Source organism: Thalassophryne amazonica, chromosome 14 (assembly GCF_902500255.1).
Source record: "Thalassophryne amazonica chromosome 14, fThaAma1.1, whole genome shotgun sequence".
Lineage (NCBI taxonomy): Eukaryota > Metazoa > Chordata > Actinopteri > Batrachoidiformes > Batrachoididae > Thalassophryne > Thalassophryne amazonica.
The window spans coordinates 98,981,777-98,995,335 of NC_047116.1; the positions used below are offsets into that span (position 1 = coordinate 98,981,777).

The 13,559-nt window shown below is 41.8% G+C and overlaps 1 protein-coding gene across 1 annotated transcript in view; it reads left to right on the plus strand.

Annotated features, from left to right (window-relative positions):
* The first annotated feature begins 9,474 nt into the window (after positions 1-9,474).
* The window catches only part of rif1 (replication timing regulatory factor 1), a 246,301-nt gene continuing 242,216 nt past the window's right edge, over positions 9,475-13,559 (plus strand). Inside the window, exon 1 of the mRNA XM_034185865.1 lies at positions 9,475-9,629. The gene's annotated coding sequence lies outside the window, so the exon portion shown is untranslated. The remainder of the gene's footprint in view (positions 9,630-13,559) is intronic.

Here is a 13,559-nt window from a genome sequence, read left to right on the forward strand (position 1 = left end):
TCCCTTTTCTGTTGTTTATAAATTAATAAAATATCAAATGACAAGCATCTATTTTAGCCGTTATACAAAACAAATAATGAATGTTTTTCCATTCTTTCAATGGAACGAATATTTAATTTGGTGAAAGCTGGAACAAACCATTCAACTCAGCTTCACCCCGTTGAATGGTTTGTTCCAGCTTTCACCTCATGAAATATTCATACCATTGAACTTATAAACATTCATTATTTGTATATTATTTCTTAGTTTAAAAATTTTTTTGTCACCGTCACATTTCTGTGATTGGTGCTTGTGTTTGACACGCCCACCTGTCACTCCACTCTGGCCACACCTTCCTCCCGGCACCTGCACTTCATTGTCATTCATATCCTGATTAGCATCTGTATTTAAGCCCCTTGTTTTCCTCTGTTCAGTGCCAGTTGGTTGTCCATCCTGCCTCGTTCCAAGCCTCCTGTATTTTTCCATAGTCTGCTTTCTTGCCATGTACAAATGGTAAATGGACTGCATTTATATCGCGCTTTTCCATCTGCATCAGACGCTCAAAGCGCTTTACAATTATGCCTCACATTCACCCCAATGTCAGGGTGCTGCCATGTGTACAACGTGTACAACCCTTGCTTGTTTTTGACCACGCCTGACCACCGCCACACGACCACCTGTACCTCTGCCTGTTTCATCAGACAGCCTGTGCATCAACCTCAGCCTGTTTTTTGATGAAGTCTTTTTATCAGTCCCACCTCTGAGCAATGAGTCTGTGTGTGCCCACCTGCCAGCCATGCCTTGCCACCTCAGTTCCTGACAGTCTGCTTGTTTTTTGTCATTTATTTTCAAGTAATTTGGCAAATCTGGAACCTGACTCATATTTTTGTTTCATGTGGATCATCTTCTTTCGTATTTCCAGTGGGTACATTGCATTTATTCTATTTCTTAAAGTTTTAAATTTGAGGTTAAGCTCTAGAGTCAGATCTGTTTTGTGTTTTGTCTTGAGCTCTTTTAATTCTTTAACTCCTGCAATTTAGCTTCTCTATCTCTTTATGTGAACAAAGATATAATTTTACCTCTCATGAATGCTTTCAATGAATTCCAAACAAGTTCTAGCCTTACTTTTCCACTAGGTTTTTCCTTTAAAAAAAATTGTGATGTCCATTTTAGTTAATTTGGTCAATTGCAAGTCATTTAGCACATTTTGTGTTAAATTTCCATAGTGTATTCTTGGTTTCATTGTTAATTTATAAGGTTAAAAAAAATGGGGGCATGATCTGACAGATCAATATTTCCTATTTCAGCCTTTTGTATCCTGAGGCAATCCCTTTTAAAAATAAAAAATAATCAATCCTTGATTACACCATATGTGAATGAGAATAATGAGTATAATCACGGCTTGTTGTAAAGAGATTCCTCCAAGTATCTACAATACCATGGTCTGACATTTTCTATTTTAATTTTCTTTTGTAAGGAGTTTTGAATGATGAAGTTTGATGAGTCAAGCCTTGAATTGAGTCTCATGTTCCAGTCTCCCGCGCAAATAACACCATTTGCTGGCATCATGAGCTCAAAAAGTTTTCTGTAAAATATAAAGTCACTGCGGGGGGGAGCATATACATTAAGCACCATTATAGTAACACCATCAGTTTTTCCTGATATTAGTAATAGTGAATATCTCACTTCTTTGTCCTTACTTTCAGAGATCAGTTCAAATGGAATCTTGTGAGATATTAGAGTGGCGACTCCCCTTCTGTGATCGGTTTTACGAGGTCTATTAGAAAAGTATCGGACCTTATTATTTTTTTCAAAAACCATATGGATTTTTTCAAAATCCATATGGTAGAGGCTCTCCCGCAGTGAGAGCCTCTACTGGTGGTTGGCTCTCACTGCGGTATTGTATCACTTCCTGTTCCGGAGCACAGCGGTGTTTTTCTGTATCTGTTAGCTGTTTAATCTGCGCAGGTAGATTGATCTAGTTATCTAGATTACGATTTGTTTCCCAGTGTAATCTTTACGTGCCTTAACTAAAGCACTCCTTCTGCTGAATCACCTCTAAATTATTTACACATTATCCACTTTGCGTGTTTTTAGGAATCCGCTAGCTTAGCGTAGCTACTAGCTCTTAGCCGGTTTAGCATGGCGGCTTCTCCTGTCTCTCCCGCACTTTTCTGCTCTGGGTGTGAAATGTTTAGTTATTCCTCGGCCTCCTTTAGCAGTAACGGTACTTGTAATAAGTGTAGCTTATTCGTAGCTTTGGAGGCCAGGCTGGGCGAATTGGAGACTCGGCTCCGCACCGTGGAAAATTCTACAGCTAGCCAGGCCCCTGTAGTCGGTGCGGACCAAGGTAGCTTAGCCGCCGTTAGTTACCCCCTGGCAGATCCCGAGCAGCCGGGAAAGCAGGCTGACTGGGTGACTGTGAGGAGGAAGCGTAGCCCTAAACAGAAGCCCCGTGTACACCGCCAACCTGTTCACATCTCTAACCGTTTTTCCCCACTCGACGACACACCCGCCGAGGATCAATCTCTGGTTATTGGCGACTCTGTTTTGCGAAATGTGAAGTTAGCGACACCAGCAACCATAGTCAGTTGTCTTCCGGGGGCCAGAGCAGGCGACATTGAAGGAAATTTGAAACTGCTGGCTAAGGCTAAGTGTAAATTTGGTAAGATTGTAATTCACGTCGGCAGTAATGACACCCGGTTACGCCAATCGGAGGTCACTAAAATTAACATTAAATCGGTGTGTAACTTTGCAAAAACAATGTCGGACTCTGTAGTTTTCTCTGGGCCCCTCCCCAATCAGACCGGGAGTGACATGTTTAGCCGCATGTTCTCCTTGAATTGCTGGCTGTCTGAGTGGTGTCCAAAAAATGAGGTGGGCTTCATAGATAACTGGCAAAGCTTCTGGGGAAAACCTGGTCTTGTTAGGAGAGACGGCATCCATCCCACTTTGAATGGAGCAGCTCTCATTTCTAGAAATCTGGCCAATTTTCTTAAATCCTCCAAACCGTGACTATCCAGGGTTGGGACCAGGAAGCAGAGTTGTAGTCTTACACTCCTCTCTGCAGCTTCTCTCCCCCTGCCATCCCCTCATTACCCCATCCCCGTAGAGACGGTGCCTGCTCCCAGACTACCAATAACCAGCAAAAATCTATTTAAGCATAAAAATTCAAAAAGAAAAAATAATATAGCACCTTCAACTGCACCACAGACTAAAACAGTTAAATGTGGTCTATTAAACATTAGGTCTCTCTCTTCTAAGTCCCTGTTGGTAAATGATATAATAATTGATCAACATATTGATTTATTCTGCCTTACAGAAACCTGGTTACAGCAGGATGAATATGTTAGTTTAAATGAGTCAACACCCCCGAGTCACACTAACTGTCAGAATGCTCGTAGCACGGGCCGGGGCGGAGGATTAGCAGCAATCTTCCATTCCAGCTTATTAATTAATCAAAAACCCAGACAGAGCTTTAATTCATTTGAAAGCTTGACTCTTAGTCTTGTCCATCCAAATTGGAAGTCCCAAAAACCAGTTTTATTTGTTATTATCTATCGTCCACCTGGTCGTTACTGTGAGTTTCTCTGTGAATTTTCAGACCTTTTGTCTGACTTAGTGCTTAGCTCAGATAAGATAATTATAGTGGGCGATTTTAACATCCACACAGATGCTGAGAATGACAGCCTCAACACTGCATTTAATCTATTATTAGACTCTATTGGCTTTGCTCAAAAAGTAAATGAGTCCACCCACCACTTTAATCATATCTTAGATCTTGTTCTGACTTATGGTATGGAAATAGAAGACTTAACAGTATTCCCTGAAAACTCCCTTCTGTCTGATCATTTCTTAATAACATTTACATTTACTCTGATGGACTACCCAGCAGTGGGGAATAAGTTTCATTACACTAGAAGTCTTTCAGAAAGCGCTGTAACTAGGTTTAAGGATATGATTCCTTCTTTATGTTCTCTAATGCCATATACCAACACAGTGCAGAGTAGCTACCTAAACTCTGTAAGTGAGATAGAGTATCTCGTCAATAGTTTTACATCCTCATTGAAGACAACTTTGGATGCTGTAGCTCCTCTAAAAAAGAGAGCTTTAAATCAGAAGTGCCTGACTCCGTGGTATAACTCACAAACTCGTAGCTTAAAGCAGAAAACCCGTAAGTTGGAGAGGAAATGGCGTCTCACTAATTTAGAAGATCTTCACTTAGCCTGGAAAAAGAGTCTGTTGCTCTATAAAAAAGCCCTCCGTAAAGCTAGGACATCTTTCTACTCATCACTAATTGAAGAAAATAAGAACAACCCCAGGTTTCTTTTCAGCACTGTAGCCAGGCTGACAAAGAGTCAGAGCTCTATTGAGCCGAGTATTCCATTAACTTTAACTAGTAATGACTTCATGACTTTCTTTGCTAACAAAATTTTAACTATTAGAGAAAAAATTACTCATAACCATCCCAAAGACGTATCGTTATCTTTGGCTGCTTTCAGTGATGCCGGTATTTGGTTAGACTCTTTCTCTCCGATTGTTCTGTCTGAGTTATTTTCATTAGTTACTTCATCCAAACCATCAACATGTTTATTAGACCCCATTCCTACCAGGCTGCTCAAGGAAGCCCTACCATTATTTAATGCTTCGATCTTAAATATGATCAATCTATCTTTGTTAGTTGGCTATGTACCACAGGCTTTTAAGGTGGCAGTAATTAAACCTTTACTTAAAAAGCCATCACTTGACCCAGCTATCTTAGCTAATTATAGGCCAATCTCCAACCTTCCTTTTCTCTCAAAAATTCTTGAAAGGGTAGTTGTAAAACAGCTAACTGATCATCTGCAGAGGAATGGTCTATTTGAAGAGTTTCAGTCAGGTTTTAGAATTCATCATAGTACAGAAACAGCATTAGTGAAGGTTACAAATGATCTTCTTATGGCCTCGGACAGTGGACTCATCTCTGTGCTTGTTCTGTTGGACCTCAGTGCTGCTTTTGATACTGTTGACCATAAAATTTTATTACAGAGATTAGAGCATGCCGTAGGTATTAAAGGCACTGCGCTGCGGTGGTTTGAATCATATTTGTCTAATAGATTACAATTTGTTCATGTAAATGGGGAATCTTCTTCACAGACTAAAGTTAATTATGGAGTTCCACAAGGTTCTGTGCTAGGACCAATTTTATTCACTTTATACATGCTTCCCTTAGGCAGTATTATTAGGCGGTATTGCTTAAATTTTCATTGTTACGCAGATGATACCCAGCTTTATCTATCCATGAAGCCAGAGGACACACACCAATTAGCTAAACTGCAGGATTGTCTTACAGACATAAAGACATGGATGACCTCTAATTTCCTGCTTTTAAACTCAGATAAAACTGAAGTTATTGTACTTGGCCCCACAAATCTTAGAAACATGGTGTCTAACCAGATCCTTACTCTGGATGGCATTACCCTGACCTCTAGTAATACTGTGAGAAATCTTGGAGTCATTTTTGATCAGGATATGTCATTCAAAGCGCATATTAAACAAATATGTAGGACTGCTTTTTTGCATTTACGCAATATCTCTAAAATCAGAAAGGTCTTGTCTCAGAGTGATGCTGAAAAACTAATTCATGCATTTATTTCCTCTAGGCTGGACTATTGTAATTCATTATTATCAGGTTGTCCTAAAAGTTCCCTAAAAAGCCTTCAGTTAATTCAAAATGCTGCAGCTAGAGTACTGACGGGGACTAGAAGGAGAGAGCATATCTCACCCATATTGGCCTCTCTTCATTGGCTTCCTGTTAATTCTAGAATAGAATTTAAAATTCTTCTTCTTACTTATAAGGTTTTGAATAATCAGGTCCCATCTTATCTTAGGGACCTCGTAGTACCATATCACCCCAATAGAGCGCTTCGCTCTCAGACTGCAGGCTTACTTGTAGTTCATAGGGTTTGTAGGAGTAGAATGGGAGGCAGAGCCTTCAGCTTTCAGGCTCCTCTCCTCCTCTCCTTAGGCTTAAAACTTTCCTTTTTGCTAAAGCTTATAGTTAGGGCTGGATCAGGTGACCCTGAACCATCCCTTAGTTATGCTGCTATAGACGTAGACTGCTGGGGGGTTCCCATGATGCACTGTTTCTTTCTCTTTTTGCTGTGTATGCACTACTCTGCATTTAATCATTAGTGATCGATCTCTGCTCCCCTCCACAGCATGTCTTTTTCCTGGTTCTCTCCCTCAGCCCCAACCAGTCCCAGCAGAAGACTGCCCCTCCCTGAGCCTGGTTCTGCTGGAGGTTTCTTCCTGTTAAAAGGGAGTTTTTCCTTCCCACTGTAGCCAAGTGCTTGTTCACAGGGGGTCGTTTTGACCGTTGGGGTTTTACATAATTATTGTATGGCCTTGCCTTCCAATATAAAGCGCCTTGGGGCAACTGTTTGTTGTGATTTGGCGCTATATAAAAAAATTGATTGATTGATTGATTGATTGATTTGAATCACGTGTGATTGCGTCAGACAAGCTTGAACTCTCGTACGCATGCGTGAGTTTTTCCACGCCTGTCGGTTGCGTCATTCGCCTGTGAGCAGGCTTTGAGTGAGGAGTGGTCCAGCCCCCTCATCGGATTTTCATTGTCAGGAAATGGCGGAATGATTTGGGCTTTTTTTCCATCAGAATTTTTTCAGAAACTGTTAGAGACTGGCAGCTGGAAACCATTAGAAAAATTTATCTGGCTTTTGTCATGGAAAGCCGAGCGGAGGCTTTGCGTGTCACAACCGATTTGCTGATGGAGCGAGACAAAGGAACTCCTCCATTTTGGTCTCACAGGACGGCTTTGAGATGGCGTTCAGACAGCTGTCGGTGGTTTTTCCATCGAGTGATTATCCGAGAAATTGTGGATGTGCCTGGACATGCCAGAACATGGCCCGTGAGGCTTCATCACGGTGTTGCTGTGCGCCATGCGGCACCACCGCGACGTGCGGAATTCCTCCACACATCTGTCTCAATGTGCAGAAAAAGTGCTGATGTCCACGTCTTTTCACAATTCCTGTGCTAGTCAGACGATGTCCCGGATAAAACACAGCGTCCAGTTTGGAAATGAACGGCACATTCCACTGTTACCGGAGTTTTTGTCATGGAAAGAGGAGCGGAGGCTTTGCGCGTCGCAGCGGTGCCGCATGGCGCACAGCAACGCCGTGATGAAGTCTCACGGGACATGTTCTGGCATGTCCAGGCACATCCACAATTTCTTGGGTAATCACTCGATGGAAAAACCACCGACAGCTGTCTGAACACCATCTCAAAGCCGTCCTGTGAGACCAAAACGGACGTGGTTTTGTCTCGCTCCAATAGCGAATCCATCGTGACACGCGAAGCCTCCGCTCGGCTTTCCATGACAAAATCTCTTGTTAAAAGTGAAATCTGATGGAAAATGGTTGATGTCCAGCTCCTGTGATAACCAGAGAAATGGTACACGATGGTCACGGATCCAGACAGCCATCCGTTTAGAAATGAAATGGTCGTTCAGCCTGTCGATGGTGGCTTCGGAGCGTGGCACACCTCACAGCCACTGGGGGCCATCCTTAAAGCGACAGTAACACTCCTTATTCTCTACCAAGCCCGTAACATTTTCACCGAAAGCCAGATAAATTTTTCTAATGGTTTCCAGCTGCCAGTCTCTAACAGTTTCTGAAAAAATTCTGATGGAAAAAAGCCCAAATCATTCCGCCATTTCCTGACAATGAAAATCCGCTGAGGGGGCTGGACTACTCCTCACTCAAAGCCTGCTCACAGGCGAATGACGCAACCGACAGGCATGGAAAAACTCATGCATGCACACGAGGGTTCAAGCTTGTCTGACGCAATCACACGTGATTCAAATCCATATGGTTTTTGAAAAAAATAATAAGGTCTGATACTTTTCTAATAGACCTCGTATAGGATGAGTATACTTTAGTAAAACCCATTCTACTCAATTTCTCATGTTCGGTAGAATTAAGGTGTGTTTCTTGAAGCATGGCAATTTTAGCATTCTCCTTTTTTAGTTTGGATAGTATCTTATTTTGTTTTGTCAGGATCAGAACTCCAATGACATTACAGGAAGCAAATGTTATACCATTAGTCAGAGTTTTTATAAAACACAGTCTCTCAGTATAGTGTCCAAAACTATGAACAATAACACATGGACAGAACAAAAACTTTATTAAAACCAAGAACTCTGTGTGGGGGTGTGAGGCCGCGGCCTGCTCCATTTCCTAATGAGATGAATTTTAAAGTGTAAAAAGCATAGAAACATAATATGCCAGTATGCTAGCCATACGAATGGGAAAATAAGTGCGTCTTAAGTCTGGACTTGAAGGTCTCCACAGAATCTGACTGTTTTATTGACGCAGGGAGATCATTCCACAGAACAGGGGCACGATAAGAGAAAGCTCTGTGACCCGCAGACTTCTTATTCAGTGTGATGTACAACCCCAATTCCAATGAAGTTGGGATGCTGTGTAAAATGTAAATAAAAACAGAATACAATGATTTTCAAATCCTCTTCAACCTATATTCAATTGAATACACCACAAAGACAAGATATTTAATGTTCAAACTGATACACTTTATTTTTGTGAAGGTATTTGCTCATTTTGAAATGGAAGCTCTGTGACCCGCAGACTTTTTATTCACCCTTGAGTTACAAAGTCCCTGAGTAATTGTTTTGATGTTTACTTTGGTAAAGAAATACAGGAACTGAGTCACACACTGAAAGACCTAATTTGCTAATTCAGGTGTCTGTTAGGAGGTGATTGGCTGTGCACCTGAATTAGCAAATCAGTTTGTTGCAGAGCAGAGAGACATGGAAAATGTGCAGGATCAGGGGTCCTTGAGTACTGGATTGAGAACCATCTTATAAGAACTGCTAGTACGTGTCTGTGTGCCTGTCACAGGGAGGTTTCTGGACTATCTCTCAGTGGTTGTGTTATGCTTTTGTAATGATACACACACAAAAATATTACATCTCTGTCTTGTCTGTGAACCAGCAATAACACCAGTCTTCCATATTTGTGAGGTTGCGGAAATCTTTAATTTCCTGACATTTGCATGCCGGACACAGAATGCTTTTATTACAGGCAAAAGATGGCAGAAATGGGCTGTCAGTGTTGCTCCAGCTTCACAACAATTGACAGCTGCAGATCATGCCAGGGAAGGACTTAAATAGACGGTCCAACATTTTCAGGAATTTCACACTCAACAGTTATGAACACTCCTGCTATGGGTGTCGTAACACAGGGTCAGCACAGATAGCACTCAAAAGGAGAGAGATGAGCGAAAAACAGTTTGGAGATGTAAAGGGGTATATCAAGAGAAGGATGCTGAGAATGGAGCCACCAGGCCGGAGGCCAAAGAGGTTGATGGATCTAGACTGTATGCTTGATGAAAGAAAGAAATCTCCCGCCCACCAGGTGGCGGCATTAAAATTTTATGATGAATCTCGGACTCTAGGAGGAAGAAGTGGTGTTTGGCGCCAGCATTTCGCGCGGCACCCGAAAAGCAAGCAGAGAAGAAGAAGGCGGTGGAAACGTGAATTAGCTGTTAGCTTTGTGTTTGTCGCTGGAGGTTCTTCTGTTTCATCGAAAACACGCACTTTGCTGCACGGCGGATGCTGCTTTGAGCTGCAGGTAAGCTCGTGTGTTCGTCCGCGCTGAGAGTCATTCAGCGTGAGCTGCTGTTTGCTACGACACGTAGCTCCATGAAGCTAACGAGGTGTTAATCACGGAGGACAGCGAGGTGATGAAGTATGAAATATAAAGTCCTTTGTGAGCTTGTCTTTTCTGTTTTTGGATATGTACAGCGTTATTATGTGTCTGAAGCTCCACTTGGTCCCGACTGCTGGATCTGTTGTGTCCCGTTGAGTCGGTGGTTTGAGTAATTCATCACTCAAGCTGTTAAAATAAAAAATAAATAAAAATCCATTCCTTTGCCCCGTCGTACCCCCCCCCCCCCCCCCAAAAAAAAAACAAACAAACAACATTTTGGCATATGCCATGATTTTGAAAAATACAGACGGTTGCCCAGTTCCGGATCACCTTTTTTAAAGTCCCGCTATACGGAGCCATAATGCAACTGAATGGCTTTTTATTGTGTAGTTATTTAGCTGAAGAAGTCTGGATGGTGTAGCCCTTCTACTTAAAGTGTCAAGCCACATTATGTGTGGTGCAAACATTTGCCAGAAATGGATCACTTTGCCCGGTTCTGGATCACGACACTCTCTGTCACTTTGGGGTCATTCCTGGTATCTGGCTGGAGCCCTTCTAATGCAGAATGATACACACTGTGCCCGAGAATGTGTTTTGAACACAACGTGATATAAATTATACTTATTAAATGAGAATTTACTTCGTTTCGAAAGACACTGTTATACGTTTTTACGAGCAAAAAATGAAGTGTGGAGGTGAGAGTTCTCCCGAATTAAAAAGTAAAAGCCCCCACATTCATGTCCATTCGTGATGTTGAGATGACCCCCAACGTACACATGACTCAAGTACTGACACGAGGCTGCTGCTTCAGTGATCCACAACCGGCAAATTTTTGCATCAGAGATAAATGCACACAGCAATTAAACAGCAAGACATAACACACTGACATTATTTTCTACCCAAGTAAGTATTTTCCCACTCTAGAACCAGAAACACCGAATGGCTAACTCACCTTTGCTACGTCTTAGAGATCGTTACTTTCAAACTTGCAGGAATGAGTGAGTCAGAAAAAGCGTGCACACCGCAGACATTATCTTCATCTTCTGCAGCCTGCCAATATCTTGGTATTTAATGAGCCGCGGAGCCAGCAAGGAGCACAGAGGTGGCTGTCCAGGAGCCCTTGGCTTGGTTCTAGCTGGTCTGGTGCATTACAGGTGGACAGCAGCCTGGCGCACAGCGCACAACCGCAAGACTGTACTGGAGCAACTGTTTTTGGACTGCATTTAAAAATGTGACATCTTTAAATGCTGCTGTGAATCTGTGAATTGAAAACCCACACTTTCAAGGGACCAGGTGTGGAAGGGCTGGAGGTATGGACCAAACCCATCATGCCTAAACGTGCTCCAACATTTCGTTATCATGGCGCTATCGCGGCACGACGTGGCTTAGTGTGGCTGATGCAAGCCATTTGAGGCTCTAATGACAGGTCGGTCGTGGCTCACTAGAGGCTGCTACGTGGCACATGCGGGGTACAGAGAGGTACATAGAGGCACGTCCATAGCGGATACGTGTTAGATGAAAATGTGGGTCATTCTTCGTATAATTGCTGACAAACCCATGCGTGGCTCATTATTCATGGGTTATTATTTAGTGGGACCCAGGCTTGATACAATCTAAGATCTGGCAGGCCCAACCCTTCCTTTATGTGCACATAACTTTCTCAGTTTAATTCGTGGTCTTTTCCCAGTTTTGTATCTTTTGAAGTAAGGGGTTAAAGTTTAGTGCCACTGTTTCGTCTCTATCCTCATAGAGTTTGATACCAAGATACTTCATTCCCTGTCACACCCACCTAAAATTAAACTTTTCCACCATAGATGAAATACATGATTTGGAGAGGGGCATGGCCTCAGATTTGCTCCAATTAATGGAGTAGCCCGAAAATTTTGAAAAAATTTGAATGGTGTCCATAAGGTGCGGTAAAGAAGTCAAAGGTTCAGATATTACTACTAAAATGTCACCAGCATATAGTAATAATTTATGTTCAGTGTCTCCTCCCCTTACATCTCTTATTCCAGGGTGTGCGCTAATAGACACTGATAGAATCTCTAAAAAGATGATGAACAATAATGGGCTCAGTGAGCATCCCTGTTTAGTTCCCCGGGTCAGATTAAAGAAAAGGGAAATGATTCCATTTGTCATCACTGCTGCCTTGTGTTCTTTATACAGAATTTTTATCCATTTGATGAAGTTGGAGTTGAAACCAAAATGAAATGTGGTGGAGAACAAAAATTGCCACTCCAGCCTATCAGAGGCCTTCTCAGCGTCTAAGGAGATAGCAGTTATAGGAGTATTTTGAGATTGGCTCAGCCACATTAAGTGTAACAGGAGCCTAACATTATCAGTTGAAGTTCTATTTTTCATTAAACCAACCTGACTGGGATGAATGATGCTCCGTAAAACCATTTGTAAACGTATCACTAAGATTTTTGTAAGTATCTTACAATCAAGATTGAGCAGACTGATAGGTCTAAAATTGGAAGGATCTGCATCTTTACCTGTTTTAGGAATAAATAAGATTACTGCTTCGTTAAAAGTTGGAGCTACACAACCCCTATCAAATATCTTGATACACCCTTTGTAAAACTGGATGGTACGTAGGGTTTAATTAGGTCAGCTAGATAGGGAGGTGCCAGTCTGTGAACATTTTTATAGACTAGTAGCAGAACCTTAAAATCTGATCTCACTGGGACAGGAAGCCAGTGAAGAGAGGCCAAAATGGGTGTAATGTGGTCAAACTTTCTGCTTCGTGTCAAAAGTCTGGCTGCAGCATTTTGAACCAATTGGAGACCCCTAATGTTGGACTGTGGTAAACCAGAAAATAGAGCATTGCAGTAGTCCAATCTAGAAGAGATAAACACATGAATCAGGGTCTCAGCATCAGCCATAGACAGGATGGGACAAATCTTCACTATATTTCACAGGTGGAAGATCAGAGTTTAAAAGTAGGAAGTTTCTAGACATCAGCTTCTCACTGATGCAAGGCAATCTTCTAAGGATTTTATGTGGATGAGATTACCAGCAGTTATTGGCATGTATAACTGAGTATCATCAGCATACCAGTGAAAGGTAATCCCAAAGCGCCGCAATTCAAAGGAAAGTTGAAAGCTTGGTTACTGGCAAATCAGACATGCAACCATCTGTAGCCTAACTGTGGAGGCACCACTCAAGTTTTTTTTTTTCTCTTTTTTTTCCAGTTATATGTACACTATGCCCTTGTGTACTTTATGTTAATAAATGGTTTAGTAGTCTTTACACAATAAACTTGTGTAGGACACCCTGTGCAATTTTTACACTTGTGCACGTGCAAATGAGTGTATTGAGCAACGTGCAATACAACCCATTACTGTAATACGCAATTCAGCCAGGCACTGAAGCACTTTGCACGTAGCACTTGTCACTTTAATGCAGTACTTTTGCACCTCAATTACCCATCATCATAAAACTCTTTTGGTTCCTTCACCTGTCGGCTGCTTGTTAACGATCAGTTGTTGCGACTTTGAATTTGTACATATTTGTATGTATATTTGGTTTTAATTGTTTTCTGTCATTGTTTGTTTTTGTATGTTTTCTGTTTCTATGTTACTGGGACTATGGATGGAAATTAGCATCCTGCTATAATCCGGCATATTTACATGTAACTATGTTCATTAATATGCATTGTCCCATTTCAAATAAACGTTACTTAACAACACCAGAACCATAGTGGTGTCTGAATCCATTGCAAGCAGAATATCATTTACCACTTTAGTGAGAGCCGTCTCTGTGAAATGATATTTTCTGAAAGCAGACTGCAGTGGCTCAAAGAGATTATTCTCAGTAAAATAATCCACACACTGCCGTGACACCACTTTT